This window comes from Felis catus (genome assembly GCF_018350175.1).
Source record: "Felis catus isolate Fca126 chromosome C2 unlocalized genomic scaffold, F.catus_Fca126_mat1.0 chrC2_random_Un_scaffold_48, whole genome shotgun sequence".
In the NCBI taxonomy this organism is placed as follows: Eukaryota; Metazoa; Chordata; class Mammalia; order Carnivora; family Felidae; genus Felis; species Felis catus.
In genome coordinates this window covers 188,525-207,337 of record NW_025408506.1, presented here as the reverse complement: position 1 = coordinate 207,337, position 18,813 = coordinate 188,525, and the positions used below count along the sequence as shown (strand labels likewise).

The window sequence follows — 18,813 nt, the reverse complement described above, 5'->3', positions numbered from 1 at the left end:
AAGACTGGCTTTTTGCATAACGTTGTAAATCGTACACTCAGAATGTTCCATAGGAATTTATTTTTCTTCTCAAATAGCTTACCAAAGCCTGGTTCTGGGAAGGTTGATGCTGTGGCCTGGGACAGTGTACTCCTGTTCGAAAGGAATGTGGAAGAGACACTAAGATTGCCGTACTCGAATAAACTTCCCTCTTCACATCTTTCATGAGGTATTAGTGGCTTAATATCTCAACCACAGAGTGAAGAAGTGTAGGTTTGAAGTCTGGGGCAGTAGATGAGAAAGCCACATGTACAGGACTCCAGGTCAGGAGAGAGGAGATCAGGAGAGCTTCCCTACCTTTTAATCTCAATCATTCTGTGCCACGGGACTCCAGTTCTCTGGCACAGAAGAGAATAATGGCTCAGAGTCCCAGAGCCCTAAAATCAGAATGTCTGAAAGCATAGAAGATTCCAGCACTAGCAGACTCACGTAAACCCCGCCTGATGTGATCGCTCAGACAGTGTGTGATCCTGCTGTTTCCTTCTGTAGCCTTTCAAGGAGGAAGAAGAGCTTTTCACGTTCTTTGTCATGACATTTAGGATGACATGTGAGGCAGACATTTTAAAATAAACGACATTTAAATGCTTAGCCACTTAGATATCTTTTGCAACAAAGCGTGGATGAGAAACAGGTAAAATAGAATTAATGAAAATCACCCCTGGCTGTGAAATCTTTTGTCATGTGTGACATCTGGGATAAGGACACAGACTGGTTGCCCTTTGTTCACACATAGTGCATCTTAACATCAAATTGGCACTTTCTCCAATCTGTTAAAAAAGGGCTTTCAGTTGAGTTATCAAAAAAAGAAAATCAAAAGAGATTGGATAATAAAGGTGAACACGTTGCCCTTGAGATAATTGATTCTCCACCAATTTCTAGTGCTTGTCATGTACTGACCTTTGACCAGGATGTGCTGTGAGAAGTTGGAAGAACCAGATGCCTGGCTTCATACTGCAGCGCTGCCGTGCATAGCACTGTGACTGGGGCAGGTTCCTTCACCTCCCTGTACCCCAATTTTCCTATTTGCTATGAAAACCTATCCTCTAGGTTAATGGGAGGATTAAACAAATTAGTAAATAATAAATACTTAGAGTAATGCTTGGCAAATGCTATATAGATTTAGTTATTGTTGTTGTTGCCCAAAGTAGATTAAGTGGTCAGTGAGTGGACACTTGAATGAACACCGTGGAAACAAAACTTTGACAATGTTGATTTGAGGACATAGAAAAAATGTGGATATTTTCTTTCTAAATAAAAGAGGATAGGAAACCCCATCAGTAAGACATTGTAGAATGCGATTTATCTCAAAATATATAAAAGGCATTGCCTTACGGGGCACCTGGGTGGCTCAGTCAGTTAAGTGTCCGACTTCGGCTCAGGTCATGATCTCACAGTTCATGAGTTCAAGCACCGCATCAGGTTCTGTGCTAACAGCTCAGAGCCTGGAGCCTGCTTCCAATTCTGTGTCTCCCTCTCTCTCTGCCCCGCTCCCACTCACATATGAGTGCTCTTTCTCTCTCTCCCTGTTTCTCAAAAATAAGTAAACATAAAAAAAAAATCAGACATTGCCTTGCATAAAACGGATCACAGATGCCCACTTCTGTCTTGTTTAGACTGTACATAAAACAACTCATCACTAAACTGGCCGGAAAATTTAGCCAGAAATCAGTCATTCAATCCAGGACACTAAATCATTGAAACCAAGATTTTAACTCAGCTGATCTTATTTCTTTCTCTGCTCAAACTGATTCAATTGGACCATAGAACCAGTTGAACAGGTATCTTCTATCTTCTAGGCTGCTTAAAGCAGCCCTTTTTTCTTTTCTCCTCCACCTCCTCCTCTTCCTAACAAGTAACTAACCTTTACTCTTCCCAGGGCCATCTGAAGCACAGCTTCTTAATGTTAAACTTTGAGTAGGGATTCTCTGCAGCTTATTGCTATAAGAAGTCTTAAGGATCCTTCTGCTACTGATTCTCAATATCTGCCTTACTCAGCTAATACTGTCAGCTTGGAGGCCAGAGCCTAGGATTTTGCATATAAAGCACAGTGAGGTTATTTGCAGTAAATTGGCCCATGAGGGCCCAGGGACATGGACATACCTGAGAGTGCTCTGGCTTGTGGCATGGCAGCTGCAAAGCAGTCCCCTCCATGTGCACTTGAGTGACTGCGTAGTGCATGGCCCAGTGCTCTTTGCACTGATATTTAATGGTCTGTTATGAATATCCAGGTTAACCATTGTAGATAAATCACTGACTGGTTTGAAAGAGCACTGGTATCTCCAGAATGCCTGGAAACTACTGAAAAAAATACATAAACAAGTAGAAGCAAATTTAAGGGAAAGGAAATACAAAAAGAGCTTTGCTACCGAAGAAGCATCCATTTTTTAGAATTGTTTCTAACACAGATATGATCACGTCCCTCCCCTGATTAAACACTTCTCTACCACCTGCGAGATAAAGTGTAAATTCCCCAGCCCTTCACTTTGGCCTTGCTATTAGATCCCATTACAGCTTTCAGACTTCACCTCCCATTTCCAGCTCTCTTCCCCCGTCTCCTCCCCTGCCACCTCCAGTCCTACACCATATGTTCTAGGCTCCTTTGAACTACTTAAAATTCCCTGACCATGACAGATGTCATCTTGTCTCCATGTCCATTATGCCCTTTTGCCTCCTGTTTCAATGGAAAAAGCTCCTCATATTTCAAGGTCCAGTTCGAATATTACCATTCTGAAAATGAACAGCATTTCCCTCTCTTTTCATTCCACTTTATCGGTAACTTTCTAGAACAATGCTTGTCATAGTGCTTCTCTCTCTTCTATGGCCTCCTCAGTATCGAAACGGTTGATACTTTTGTGGCCTATTACTCACATTCCTGTCCCTAATGGCTGACTCAGGATTGCAGGTATTGGGTGGTTATATTTAATCATATGGGATTCATTGTTGCAGGAATGAAAAAGGGAATAAGCTCGCCGTTGCTTTATTCTCTGTCTCCCTACGATCACTTGGCACTTCGCACCTGGGAGTCATTTTGCTAATCACAAGTGCCAATTCATACTGCTCTGATACCATGTCCCTGTAAGACCACAGATAGGAATGAAAGGAAGGTGTACCTCGCTAACTCCTCGAGGGCAAATGAAGGATGTTCTATGGCTGCTTCTAACACAAAATTATAATCTGATAAAAACAGCTGCCCCGTCTCACCTGCTGTCACCTGTACTGCTTCAGAAGCCACTTGCAAACTCTGCTTTCTGACAACTCAGAAGCTGTTCAGCAGCCTCCCCGCTGATTTGCTTTCTGGCAGAGCTGAAAAGGCACTGGCTTGCAGTCAGAAGGCCTGAATTCTGGTCTTGGCTCTGCAGCTTGAAATCCATATGACTTAATGTAGGCCACTTAGAGCTGAGTGTTTCCTCGTGTGCAAAACAAGGAAAATGATCCTTTCCCCAGCCCTGCCGAACTTGCTGGATTCTTATGAAGCTCAGAGGCTGTAAAGAATTTGAAATCACTTTCCAAAATAGAAAATTCACCGGGGAGGATAGAGGGTAGTAATACAGCATTATTTATTCCTTAATCCTGGCTGTCTCAGGTTTTCTACAACTGTGTTTTCTTCCAGAAATTAAAATTAAATACAATGTCTAAAGTAGAGGAATCTCTTCAGGAAGATCAAATTAAATGCAATGCTTCAGACATAGTCTGTTTTCCAGATGAAAGACCAACCTCTACCGCCAGTAACCGGGGACATTTAGAAGCTAGTCCCCAAAGTGTATTGACCAGTTGCTACCATTGGTACCATTTATAAGTGAGACCACATGTCTGGACTCTGTTTATCCACATGAGGATTACTGAGCATTGACTATAGGCCAAATAGAAACCATGTTCTAGAAATGTCTGTGCACCTCTCAGAGAGGTGAGTAACTAACCTGCATGGACACTTCTGTTTATATCCCTGGATCAATGCAATGGCTCTATGTCAGACATAGAATAGGACACATAGTCTTATTCTGCTTAGATTAGGACTAGACATCTATTTTGACTCAAGACATTAAAAGCCACATGGGTTAAATGACAAAGAAAGCTGTAGTAGAGAATAACCGTGGCTAACATACCTAGAGGGCTCACCCTATACTAGGCACAGTCCTCAGGGATTGTCCTACATTCTCTTCACGCACAACAGTCCTTTGAGGCAAGTTCCCTTGATAGCCCTATTTTACAGTTGAGGAAAATTAACTCCCACATCTACCGAGCATAGACAGAGAATGCGAACCCAACTCTGCCTGACTCGACAGCCTGAGTGCTTGCTTAACTCTCAGTTGGGCCCTGGCCTGTGTGAGGTCTACCAGCAGCTAAAATTCCCAGAGGTTTATTGACAGAGTTATTTGGGTAAAAGAAACCTCAGCTGTACATTTATTCTGTATGGATGATTATCTATTTTTCAGATTGTCATACAGTGGTTAATTGCCTATCCAAAAACCTTTACTTCTTTCTCAGTAAAAGAATCCCACTCTTATTTGAACTGGAAATATGTCCATCTGAAACTTACATTTCCCAGCATCCCCTGATGCTATGTGTAGCTATGTAACTATGTTTTGAGCAATATGATGATAATGGAAGCATTACCCTATTATAATTTTGTGGTATTTCCAGAAAAGGGAGTTCACACCACTGGGAGGTGCACCTTTCTTTCATTTTGCTTTTTTTCTTTCTTTTATGTGTGTTTTGGACAAGGTTGGAGCTCCAGTAGTTGGATTGGATCACCAATGGCTTTGAGGATGAGAGCCATATGCAGAGAGAGAGAAGATATCTGAGATCTTAATTATTTTTGGAACATTCATGTCAACACTGGACAACCTCCTCCACCTTCTTTTGCATTAGAAAAAAAACAAATCCCAAGTGTTTAAGTAGATATTATTTTGGTTTTCCTCTCATAAGCAGCCAAAACTAATCCTAACTGACATAAAGATTACTTGAATTTTTTTTTTTTGGTTTCATCTCTGTTTCACAGACATGTCACTCTAGATTAGTGTCCCAACTACAGAAAGTTGTGTCATTAATTACATTCACTTTGTTTTATTTTTAATAAAACTCAGAAAAATAAATTTTAAGTAGAAAAAATGTTGAGTTTATTGATTAAAATGAAATCTGGAGATTTCAGAGTTTTTTTCTAGCTTTAATTAAAATAAACTAGCCAAGAGCATTTGGATTTGAATTGAACAAAAAGAAAGGGAAGCAACCTTTTTTTTTCATCTTTATTGCTCTCCAAGATAGGCACATGGTGGGAGATTTGTGTTATTGTAATAAATTACCTGAATCACCCTTGCCGAGCCTGATTGTGTAGATTGATTACTGAAACCAAAATGTCCAACTGGAATTTGTCTGGGCTTGGAATAAATCAATACATTTCTAAAACCCCAGTATATTTCTTAAACACCTTCAACTTTTGTATGTTATAGAACATTGCAAAATATAGTTGACCTTTGAACTGCTTGGGTGCACATATATATGGAGTTTTTTTTATAAATATAGTACTATAAATGTATTTTGTCTTCTGTATGATTTTCTTACAACATTTTCTTTTCTCTGGTTTACTTTATTGTAAGAATATAGTATCTAATACATATAACATACAAAATATGCATTAATTGACTGCTTATGTTATCAGTCAACTTCTAGTCAACAATGAGGCTATTAGTAGTTAAATTCTGAGGGCGTCAAAAGTTATATGCATGGGAGGTTGGTGACCCTACCCCCTAATTGTTTAAGGATCAACCGTATATTCATTAAAAAGTGCTCTGAGAAGGTAGACTTCTGGTGTGACAACATGAGTAGCTATAGCGATACACTTCCCAGTGAAATTTGTAAACATTATTAAAAAACAAAAAAACTAAAGCTTCTGTAAGTGATTTTAAGGAAAAACAAGAAATGAAGAACTATCTATTCAAGAATATTTATGAAAATTCAGTAACAAAGGTGAGAGTCTGTGGTATTTGAATCACATTTAGGCAGATTGCTTCTTGCCACAAATTCCAATTCTGTTTTTAAATTTCTAAATTCTATTCACCTTTGGCCTATTTCATTTCCTTCCTTTGACTTGGATACAAGAATCTTAGAGCTTAATAAATGTAATGTTCAAATGTAGTAAGCCCCTTTGAGGTAAACTTCTGAGTATCATGACCAACTGTGGTAAGCAACTAAACAGTAACAACCATCATCCCCATCAGTACATCGTCATTGTCACCTCCACCACCACTCATGTTCTTGATGCCTCATCTTTGCCTTCTTATATCTAGTACTTTCTGGTATTTTAATCTGAATTTATTTTTAGCTCCTCCATGGTATTTGTGTTTGCATATTCATCCATGTGAGTGCTTATGGTTATCTTTCTGTGTGTGTGTGTGTGTGTGTGTGTGTGTGTGTGTGTAAACTTAAAGCTTCCTAAATTCTTTAAAGAAGTAGTTAAATACGGTTAAATAACATCACTGTGGAATACTACAGAGGCCTGTGATTAATTACCAAAAGTTATAATAACTTTACTTAAGGAGCTCACATGTGTTCTTACCCCTTATAGCTGTCAAGTGTAATAGCTGCAAATATCCCCCTTTCTGTTCCTTTTATTCCCAGATGATTATGTTAGGTGTATCTATTAGGCCTTGGAGTGATTTCCAATTTCCTGTTAAAAGGAGAAAAGTAGATAAGAGGAAAGTTTATAGCCATACAGTCTTACCTCAAAAAAGCAAGAAAAAGGCTCAAAAACCTAATCTTACACTAAAAGGAGCTAGAAAAAGAAAACAAATGAAGCCTAAGCCAGCAGAAGGAAGGAAATAATAAAGATTGGAGCAGAAATAAATGATACAGAAACTAAATAAACAATAGAAGAAATCAATGAAACTAGGAACTGGCTTTTTGAAAAAAATCTATAAAATTGATAAACCTTTAGCCAAACTTATCAAAAAAAAAAAGCACTCAAATAAATAAAATCACAAATGAGAGGGGACAAACAACCAATACTACAGAAATACAAACAAGTATAAGAGAATATTATGAAAAACTATATGCCAACAAATTGGACACCCAGAAGAAATGGATAAATTCCTAGAGACATATAAACTACCAAAACTGAAACAGGAAGAAATAGAAAATTTTAAGAGACTGATAACCAGCAAAGGAACTGAAACAACATTAAAAAAAAAAAAATCTCCCAACAAACAAAATTCCAGGGCCAGATGGATTCACAGGCAAATTCTACCAGACATTTAAAGAAGAGTTAATATCTATTCTTCTCCAGCTATTCCAAAAAAAAAAAAAAAAAAAAGAAAATAGAAAAGTAAAGAAAACTTCCAAATTCATTCTATGAGGCCAGCATAAAGACCAGATAAAGACCACTAAAAGAGAGATCTATAGGCCAACATCCTTGATGAGCATAGATGCAAAAATCTTCAACAAAATACTAGCAAACTGGATCCAACGATACATTAAAAAAATCATTTATCATGATCTCACAGGATTTATACCTGGGCTGCAAGAGTGGTTCAATATTTGCAAACAATCAATGCGATACATCACATCAATAAGAGAAAGGATAAGAACCATATTATCATTTCAATACATGCAGAAAAAGCATTTGATAAAGTACAACATCCATTCACAATAAAAACCCTCAACAAAGTAGGTTTAGAGGGAACATACCTGAATATAATAAAGGCCATATATGAAAAACCCACAGCTCACATCATCATTAATGGGGAAAAACTGAGAGCTTTTCCCCTAAGGTAAGGAACAAGATGTTCCTCTCAACAAGTGCAACAAGATGTGCATTCTCACCACTTTTATTCAACATAGCACTGGAAGTTCTAGCCACAGCAATCAGACAACAAAAAGAAATAAAAGGCATCAAAATCAGTAAGGAAGAAGAAAAACTTTACTATTTACAGATGACTTGATACTATATATGGAAAACCCAAAAGACTCCACCAAAAAACTGCTAGAGATGATCAACAAATTCACTGAAGTCATGGGATGCAAAATCAATGTATAGAAATATGTTGCATGTTTATACCCTGATAATGAAGCAGCAGAAAGAGAAATTAAGAAAACAATCCCATTTACAACGTGCCCAAAATAAGATACGTGGGAATAAACCTAACCAAAGAGATAAAAGATCTATACTCTAAAAACTATAAAACACTGATGAAATAAATTGAACATGGCACAAAGAAATGGAAAGACATTTAATGCTTATGGATTAGAAGAACAGATATTGTTAAAATGTGTATACTACCCAAAGCAATCTACACATTTAATGCAATCCCTATCAAAATGCCAACATCATTTTTTTCACAGAACTAGAACAAACAATTCTAAAGTTTGTATGGAATCACAAAGACCCCAAATAGCCAAAGCAATCTTGAAAAAGAAAAGTGAAGTTGGAGGCATCACAATTCCAGGCTTTAAGTTATATTACAAAGCTGTAGTAATCAAAAGAAGTTGATACTGGCAAAAAAACAAAACAAAAACAAAAACAAAAAACAAAAAACACATATATCAATGGAACAGAACAGAAAACTCAGAAATAAACCCACAACAATACAGTCAATTAATCTTCAAGAAAGCAGGGAAATGTATCCAATGGCAAAAGGCAATCTCTTTAACCAATGATGTAGGGAAAATTTGATGGCTACATGGAAAAGAAAGAACCTGGACCACTTTCTTACACCAAAATAATTTCAAAATGGATCAAGGACCTAAATGTGAGACCTAAAACCATAAAAAATCCAAAAGAAAACACAAGAAGTAATTTCTTTGACATAGGCCATAGCAACTTCTTTCTAGATACATCTCCTGAGGCAAGGGAAACAAAAGCAAAAATGAACTATTTGGGACTACATCAAAATAAAAAACTTCTGCACAGTGAAGGAAACAATCAACAAAGCTAAAACACAATCTGCAGAATGAGAGAATATATTTGCCAAAGACACATGTGATAAAGACTTAGTATCCAAAATATATAAAGACTTACACAACTCCACACCAAAAAAACAAATCATCCAATTAAAAATGGACAGAAGACATGAATAGACATGTCTCTGCAGAAGACATAAAGATGGCCAACAGACACATGAAAAGATGCTCATCACTCATCATCAGGGAAATGCAAATCAAAACTACAATGAGATACCACCTCACATACCTATCAGTATGGCTAAAATCAACAACACGAAGAACAATAGGTGTTGGCGAAGATGTGGAGGAAAAAGGAACCCTCATGCACTGTTGATGGCAATGCAAACTGACACAACCACTGTGAAAAACAGTATGGAATTTCCTCAAAAAGTTAAAAATAGAATTACTCTAGGCTCTAGCAATCGCACTACTAGGTATTTACACAAATAATACGAAAACACAAATTCAAAGGGATACATGCACCCCTAAGTTTATAGCAGTGTTATTTACAATAGCCAAGATATGGAAGGAGCCCAAGTGTCCATTGACTGGTGAATTGGTAAATTAGATGTGGTGTGTATATACAGTGGAATATTACTCAGCCACAAAAAAGAGTGAAATCTTGCCATTTTCAACGACATAGATGGAACTTGAGAGTATAATGCTAAGTGAACAAGTATTCAGGGAGAGGAAAATACTATATGATTTCACTCTTGTGAAATTTAATAAACAGAACAAGCAAAGGGAAGAGAAAGAAAAAGAGAGAGAGAGAAATCAAGAAACAGACTAATACAGAGAACAAACTGATGGTAACCAGAGGGGAGGTGGGTAGAAAAATGAATGAAAATAGGTGATGGGGATTAAGGAGTGCACTTGCTGGAATGAGCCCAGGTAATGAATGGAAGTGTTCAATCACCATATTGTTCAAATGAAACTAATATAAAACTGTATGTTAACCAACTGGAATTAAAAAAAAAAAAGATAAAAAAGGAGAAAAGTAGACAATTAATTTGCCCCTTATTAGATATGTGAAATTTAGGTGAGTTAGGATTGTCCACTTTGGAATATGGCACCAAAGTACATATGCATGTGTATGTGTATGTGTATGTGTATGTGTATGTGTATGTATATTCTGGGCCTTCCTTACCTAGTGGCTTTTATATATACATATATATATATTTATTTATATAAATAAATGTATATAATAAGTGTTTATATAAATAAATATATAAATTTATATATGTTATATTATAAATATACATATTTATAAATATACATAACTCAGTTAAGTATGACTAATTTCACATTGAACTAATCATTAAAGCAAAGCTCATTAAAATCGTGATGTAAAAAATGTTTTATTTTGATTGCTTTTGAACAGTAGGAAAAATTCATTAAATACTCAAAAGAGTAGGTGGTATGAACATTTTCCTGAAGAAACTCAACCAACCTTAATACGCCAAAATAAATGCCTCTACTTAATAAATACCAGTATCTTTTATAGGAAGGTTAAAAAGGAAAGCATTCCATTTTAAAGAGTAATAGATGTTGCATTTTACTAAACTAAAATAGTGTACTAATGAGTAATAATTCACATTATTATTCTGTTAGTTGTAACTGAAGAATAATAACAAAGAAGTACCTTACATAAAAAAAGTAGTTTTTACTTCTTTGATTCCCAAATAGTAATATTTTTACTTTCAATTATATTGTAAGAAGAAATAGAGAAGACATTGTTCTATCCTATTTAGATTTAGAAATATGAAGCTAGAGGGGCACCTGAGTGGCTCAGTGGGTTGAGCGGCTGACTTCAGCTCAGGTCATGATCAGGAGGTTAGTGAATTTGAATCCCATGTAGGGCTCTGTGCTGACAGCTCAGAGCCTGGAGCCTGCTTTGGATTCTGTGTCTCCCTCTCTCTCTGACCCTCTGCCACTCGAGCTCTGTCTCTGTCTCTCTCTCTCTCTCTCTCTCTCTCTCAAAAATAAATGTTAAAAAAAAAATTAAAGAAAGGAAGAGAAAAAAGAAATATGAACTAGAAGTTATGTACCTTTAACTTTAAAAGTTAAAGTGCTGTATGTACTATGAATCATCCAGGTGTTGTTTCATTATGATTTGCTACTTTTCTTGAACAAATCAATTAAATGTTTGGAACCCTGGATTTTTATTTGAAAGACTGAGACTAAACATGTTGAACAAACTCTCCAAATTGTTTTTAAAATGTTGCAGCAATTCTAAATGGCTTCTTTTTGAGTTAGAAGGAAAAATAATGTTTGTTTTTTTTTAATTTGACCTTAACCACTTCTATGTCCTAGGGAAATTGCAGAATTTAACTGAGAGGAATAAATCACTTTTTCATATGGAAAACACATTAATGGATCTTTAGTTACAAAAGGAGGCCCCAGGCTAGACTTGGGACAAAAAGGCAGTAAATTACCCTGCATAATAAAGTAAAAGCAAGGGTTTTCTACTGGTGGTGGTAGAATAGGGTGGGGCTGGTACTGGAGGAAAGTAATCCCCTGATGAAAGGCACAGCTGAAGAATTTTAGAATGACAATGACCAATAGTCAAATTTAGGCAGGATTTATTCTAGCCAAACCTTCAATGGAAGTTGGTTATGGGGAGAATATTCCATTTGTTGTTCTTTGGGGAGCAAATGAGATGGGACTAGGTCATGTTTTGGGAACAAAGGAAGCCACAGAGGGCTGGAGAATATGGAAGGAAACATTTAAGGTATAGAAAATCGAACGGGAGCAAGAGTTTAGAGTGGTGGATAACAGACAAGCCCCAGGAATCCTTTGCAGGACTTCTTGCAATCACATGAGATTGTGCCAACTATTTTTTTTTTTTTTTTGAAGGGATGAGGAGAAAATAATACTAATGAATACTAATGAATAACACTAATAATACTAGTGAATACTAATGAATAATACTAATGGATAGCAACAAAAGCTACAATGACTGAGTGCTTGAAATACGGCAGATACCCTTCTAAGTTCTTTTCAAATATAATCTGATTACATTCTTCAGCAACCCTGTGGAGATTGGTAATTATCCCCTTTTACAGAGGAATAAATTGTGCACATAGATGTATGGGGAGACAACTCTCCATGGGTCTCTCGTGTTCCTGTACATCTTGTGAACAGAGGAAGTGGCTGCCATTTTTCCAGACTGTCTTTTATTTTATTTTATTTTTTTTTTTCAACGTTTATTTATTTTTGGGACAGAGAGAGACAGAGCATGAACGGGGGAGGGGCAGAGAGAGAGGGAGACACAGAATCGGAAACAGACTTCAGGCTCTGAGCCATCAGCCCAGAGCCTGACGCGGGGCTCGAACTCCCGGACCGGGAGATCGTGACCTGGCTGAAGTCGGATGCTTAACCAACTGCGCCACCCAAGCGCCCCCAGACTGTCTTTTAAAGTACGTTTGTATAGCAAACAGGCTTGGAAAATAGGGATAGTGTCTCCCTCAAGTGCAAAGGCAGGTTTGTTTTCGCCCAGTTTAACATAGGTAACTCCCCTTTCAGGGCAAAGGCTAGGCAGGCTTATTGCCCCTTATAAAACATTTGGGTTTTCTACACTCAAGCTTGCTCTCCTGTAACAACCCATAGCACATGCAAGCATCTCTTATACTCTTTGCATCACCCCATAAGGACTGGGTCTCAGGACCTGGCACAAAAGCTGAGGCTCTGGCTACTGCTATTGCTGAGAGTAATGAAGTCCTTTGTCTCTGACTCATGAGTCTCATGTGTTCTACTAGAATCCAAGAAATGGTCCCAGGCTAACTTGTTAGCTTGCAAGTAGGTAAATTCTCAGGCTCCTCATAATTCTAATAAGAGGTTAACAGCATATCCAAGGCCTCTCAGCTAAAAAGTAGGGGAGCCACAAAGGGGTCCCGCCCAGGGAGTTCTATTCCCTAGTATGTGCTTTCTCCCACCATGCTGTAGTAAAGAAATGGCTGGCCCAAATGGCCAGAAGAGAGAAGGATACAACTCAAATATGTGTTATATAAGAGTTCATAAAATACATATGTATCCTTAATAAGTCAATCCAGCTTTGTATGTACAGGTTGCTTCCATTGTGATTATGGTCAAATTCAGAATGAACAAGATGTATACAAAATCATTGGCACAATTGAAATGTCAGACAGAAATGCTCCCCATCCTGTTCTAATTCTTACAAACTTCCAATTCTCTACTTTCATAATTCTTCAAAGAGATAATTTAGAATACTGTACTTTGCATGAAGCCATTCTTATTCTTCTGTAAAAAATGATGTTACGTTTCTCTGAAGTGAGAGGAGAATTTTGCATTTCTTTCTAGAATCAATATGGCAGAGTGCTGAAGAGCAGGGGCTCTGGAGCCAGACTGCCTTGATCCTAATCTTGGCTCTGCCACTTCTTAGCTATATAACCTTAGGCAATTCACTTAAACCGGTCAGCCTCAGATTCTTCACCAGTAAAACGGTGATAATCTTGACAACAACTCACAATTACAGTCATGATAAAGTGAATACATCTCTGTGTTAGTACATCCCCAAAGTTTTGGAAGAAGAACACAGATTTTCTGTGAAGACACTTTGTCTTCTTTTTTTGGCTTTTGCCACCCATAATATAAAGGCCCTGTGTTATGAAACCAAATGAGTTCACCTACTTAAAGCACTCTGAATGTTACCTGACACATCATTAAGTTCTCACAAAGTGTCTGCTATCATTATCTATCTCTTATGGATCTTTTTAATTCTCCCTGGCTTTACGGCTATTTGTGTGTGTTACTTGAGTGTCTTAGGCTCAACATCCAGTAATTATCAAGGTAGTCTCATTTATTCTACCAAATGTCAATGACTCTGACCCTCTCCTTTGTTTTAGAAACACAACAGGAAAATCACAGTCAATTGCCCTCAAGGCTGTTGTCATGTTTCCATAATCAGGTCTTGATTAGAAATCATCCCCTTAACCAGCCTGAGCCCAATAGTTCTTCAGTGGTGTCACTTGGAGTTGGAACGCTGCTCCTACCAACACCACTGCCATCACATGGGACCTGGCAGAGTTGGGAAACTACCATATCCAAGATGGTGGAATGGGAAGAGCTCAGCCATAGAGATCCCTGTTATCACTTTTAGGAAGGGAAAAGGACACTTTTCTGTGATTTTTGGGCACAGGAGAGACCCTTAACAAGTTGACTTGCATGCCTCAGGTACTGCAGACTTCAGGGAAGCAGTAACTCTTTCCCCTGTGCATATGTATAATGTTAGCAAAACTAGAATAAGATCAGTTCTGTTCATACCAACATAGTCCTCAGGAATGCCAGTCTCTTTGGACTCTGTTGCTAAGTCTGCTTTCCTGTGATACACTCTTTTTTCCTTTATGTTTTTATTTTCCCCCCAATGGTGCATCTTGTTTCTCTACTATGCAGTGTCAGACATATATTTCTGAACACAAATGGTAGATGGGGTTCAAGGTTTTTTCCCAAAGAAGCTATCAGCCTTTCTGTAAATCAGTGGATAATAAATGGGTACTTTTAGAAAAGCTGAACTTAAAAAGACTCGCCATACCAAGTGTTGACAAGGATGTGGAGCAACTGGAACTCTCATACATTGCTGGTGAAAACGCAAAATGGCAGAGACATTCTGGAAAACGGTTTGGCAGTTTCTTAAACAATTAAACATCCACCTACATTATGACCCAGTCATTCCACTTCTTCATATAAATGAAAGCGTATGTCCACATAAATAAAGACTTACACATGAATAGTCACAGTTTTATTTTTAATAGCCCCAAACTGGAAACTACCCAAATTTCTAACAACAGATGAATGCATAAACGAATTGTGGTAGATATAGATATAGATATAGATAGATATGCAGATATGTAGACATAGAATCATTGCATTGAATAATTATATAATATTACATATAATAATATAAATATACATATTCAGTAGAATGTTACTTAGTGATATTACTTAGTTGATACACACAACAATATAGGTGGATCTCAAAAAAAATTATGCTGAATGACAATAGCCAAAGAAAAAAAATAATCTGATGATTCCATTTTAAATGGAATCTATCTATAAAATCATAGAAAATGCACCTTAATCTATAGCTATGACAGGAAGCAGTCAAGGTTTTCCTGGGTTTGGGGAATGGGGTCAAGGAGTGACAAGAGGGAGGGATTAAAAAAGGCATTAGCGAGTTTACGAAGTTATGAATATGTTCTTCCTCTTGAATATGGTGATGTTTTCATGGATGCCTACACATGTGAAAATGTATCAAATTGTTTCCTGTAAAGATATATAAAGCTATTTTTTAAAGGGATACATAGGGAAAACATGCCAGCTAACCTTTTCCTACAGAAACATCAGAGTTTTCTCTCCTCCTACAGAATCAAAACCATGTTTTAATATCCTTTACTTGATTCTTCTTAGCAGACCAGAAGCTAGCTCATTGAAGGGAGACATGGCCTTATTTACTTTTGTGTTCCTTATAAACCTTAGCACAATATCTTGCAAACATCACAGGTATATACATATAAAATGAATGAAGAATGAAATAACTAGGTGAATAATTACCAACCTTAACAGTCTTCACACAACTGTCATTTATGTGTAGCTCTGTAATTACTATATCCCTCTCTCCATGATAAATTTCTTCTTTTGACAAGGCAATACTTCTCATTCCAGATTATCAGCCAACAAATCTTTGCTTGGGGAAGATCTGCAAGTATAAAGGATGCAATTCATAACAGAATTAAGGAGCACTCTTTGCTTCTCTTCAAACAGAGCACTGAGGTTGCCTCTTACGTGTCTTTTCAGCAGTGTTAAAATTTAGAATTGTAGTTAATACCTAATGGATTCAGTTGATAAAATGTCTACCAACATTCAGGAATCTGAATATGACTGGAAAAGTGTTTGTAAACAAGAGAAAGGCCCTGGACCAGGAGATGTGAGGTGGGGGTTCTAATCCCGAATCCCATACTTACTAGCTGTTTGAACCTGGATAAATAGTTTCACCATTCTTGTGCTTAGTTTTCCAGTCCTACAAGAGGATGAAGTAAAATTGCTCATGGAGCTTTCCTATGCCAACATCCTGTGATTTTGTGAGCCAGGAAGGATCTATTTAGATTGGACCAAGGTTTCCATGAATTCTTTTGGGGAGGGGACAAAATGAGGTGGGCAGTTGAGGGATGATGTACATACAGGAGGAGAGGCTTAAATTTGTGAAAATTTTTCTCCTCTTAGAAAACTCTTGCACTGGGTGGGGCATTCAGGGCCCAATTCTTTGTCACTGAACTGTCTACTTGCAGTCTACCTCTCGTATTGTAATATACGTCCCCCAGAGAACATATAACTCTAGTTTTGTTTTCCATGTATTAGCTGTGGATAAATTGTGTAGTAAGAACTTTAAAATAGCATGGCAGTCTTGTTCAGAAGGAAGTATGAGCCATGCATTTGGCAACTTTTCTGTGCACGTTTCGGGTCCAGGGATACCAAGCAAAGCCCTGGCATATCTATGTTCAATCACTGTCAGAGACTGGAATTGCATTTTCTGCCCCTGATTCTACCTGGCAAGAGTCCTCTTTGTGCCATTGCCTGATGGGATGCAGTCTCCAGAAGAGTGATTGATTGCCAGGTGCAGGCATGATTAAGCCAGCACAACTGTGGATCGCCCCATCCCCACAGTGGAAGAAGAACAGAATGCATTTTCCGCGAGGACACGGTGGCTTTCTTTTGCTCTGTAGCTCATTGCATAAATACACTGGAGTTGAAAATAAATAACAGTCTATGTATATACTGAGTAAACTGGATTCCTTCATGGAAGCAGAAAATGGGGAAAATAGATCAGTTACTATTAGGACTCAGAGTCAAATCCCAATTGTAAGAAATTAAAGCATGATGCTCACTTAAAAAGAGTGCTTTACTAGTGGTGTCTTTCCTATGCTGTGCTTAGTTGCCCAAATAAATGTGATGTGTTGATCTCAGTTTATCCCAAACTTTTGTTCTTGCCTTAAAATGTACTTGTGTTTGGGGAAGAAAATAAAAATAAAAGCAAAGCCATCTCTGCAAGTTTTGAAAAATATTCTAAGTATTTGGTGAAAACTTGAAGAAGGAAAAAAGTAGGATTGAATGGGACACATGGAGCAAAACTTGCTAAAATTTTCTTGACCCATCTGTTCCTCAAAGTTCCACTTGCCTTCTTCCCAAGGGAGACAATTCAAAGTCCCATCTTACCATCTCCAAGGTCAGGATCCCTTAGTGATACGTGGTGCTCTCCAGCCATTCTGGATATGGCACCTTGTGGTTGGGTGACGAATTCCTACCACCATATAGGCTTGGACAGGAAGGCCTGGGCAGGACATCCTAATACAAGTTCCCCTTTGGGATAAAGAAATATGGCTGACTCCACAGGCAGTGGTCTGTGGCCAGGATGAGATACTGATTGAATGGGTCTTATAAAGAACTCTTGTTCTCTCGTGGAGGAAATTCTTAATAAACCTTGGACCTGCTTTCTGGGAAGAACTCCCTAACATATTGTTTTCCATGCCCCTGGCTTTGCTGTCTGGAAAGTTGGAGGCTCAAGGAGTTCTAGCCAAAGAGTTTTTAAAGCTAGGCTTATCATTTCTCTCTCTCTCTCTCTTTTTTGTGATGTTTAGTTGTTTATTTTGAGAGGGAGTGTGTGTGCAACTGAACAGGGGAGGGGCAGATAAAGAGGGAGAGAGAGAATCCCAAGCAGGTTCCATGCTGTCAGCAAGGAGTCTGATGTGGGGCTCGATCTCATGAACCCATAAGATCATGACCTGAGCCAAAATCAAGAGTCAAACGCTCAACTGACTGAGCCAGCCAGGTGCCCAGGTGCCCCTGGGGTTATTTCTCTTTAGCAAAGCATTTTCCTCACAAACAGTAAGTTTCTTTTTGATCTGTTTGTTGCCTGTCAATTCTATATGCTAAGGACCAAACCCAAAATTCTTCCTTCCAGTTGGCTGTGTTTCTTTACTTCCTAAGAATGTTGCTGAATTTGTTCAAGTTAGAATAGCATTCTAAAACAATAGGCATTGGCAAGAAAGGAACATCTTTAATATGATCTGTGCTACAGGACTGAAATTCTTCATTTGATTAGCCAGAATTTTTATAGAACTTCTTCACTAAAAGCCTTTTTATTTCTTCCTGTTTTATTTATTTATTTATTTTAAGAGAGAGAGTGTGCAAATGGGGTGAGGGGTATAGTGAGAGAGAGAAAGAGAGATGGAGAGAGAGAGAATCCCAGACAGACTCTGTGCACTGTCAACGCAGAGACCAATGCGGGGCTCAATCTCACAAACCATGAGATCACAACCTCAGCTGAAATCAAGAGTCAGATGCTTAACCAACTGGGCCACCCAAATGCCCCCATATTTCTTGCTGTTTAAAGTCCAGAAGCAGTGGGCTTTTCAGACCCAAACTTCTAGATTCCTGTCAGTTATTTGTACTTTCAACCCAGCCAATCCTTGCATGTTTATGTCTTCTTTATAATACCTTGCTAAATGCACTAACACATACAATGCATGTGCAGACATTCTGGCTTTTTCTAACCTGCGGATTTAGAAGACTCTTGTTCCGGCTTCCAAGTTACTGAAGGTGACAATATTACCAAAGTTTCATCGTTGTGTAACATGTGTTTTTGTCTTTCTAGCCTCTGCTGTTTCCTCCCCTGCAGATGTTTGACCACTAAGTCAAATCTAAATATTTTAGGCCTTTGTTATGGCAAAGTCCCACTTCTAGAATCAATTTCTAGTTAGTGATAGAGAAATAATTCAACCTGCCAACAACAGACCCTTTTATACCAATACAGAATAGAGGGGGAAA

General features: G+C 37.9%; 1 long non-coding RNA gene across 1 annotated transcript; it reads right to left on the bottom strand.

The window, feature by feature from the left end:
- Nucleotides 1-1,990: 1,990 nt before the first annotated feature.
- LOC123383593 lies at nt 1,991-17,662 on the bottom strand. Its single transcript, XR_006593438.1, has 4 exons — nt 15,548-17,662; nt 6,593-6,703; nt 3,241-3,521; nt 1,991-2,337 (listed from the first exon to the last, which is right to left on the bottom strand). It is a non-coding gene; the product is annotated as an uncharacterized LOC123383593 (long non-coding RNA).
- Between the last annotated feature and the right edge of the window lie 1,151 nt (nt 17,663-18,813).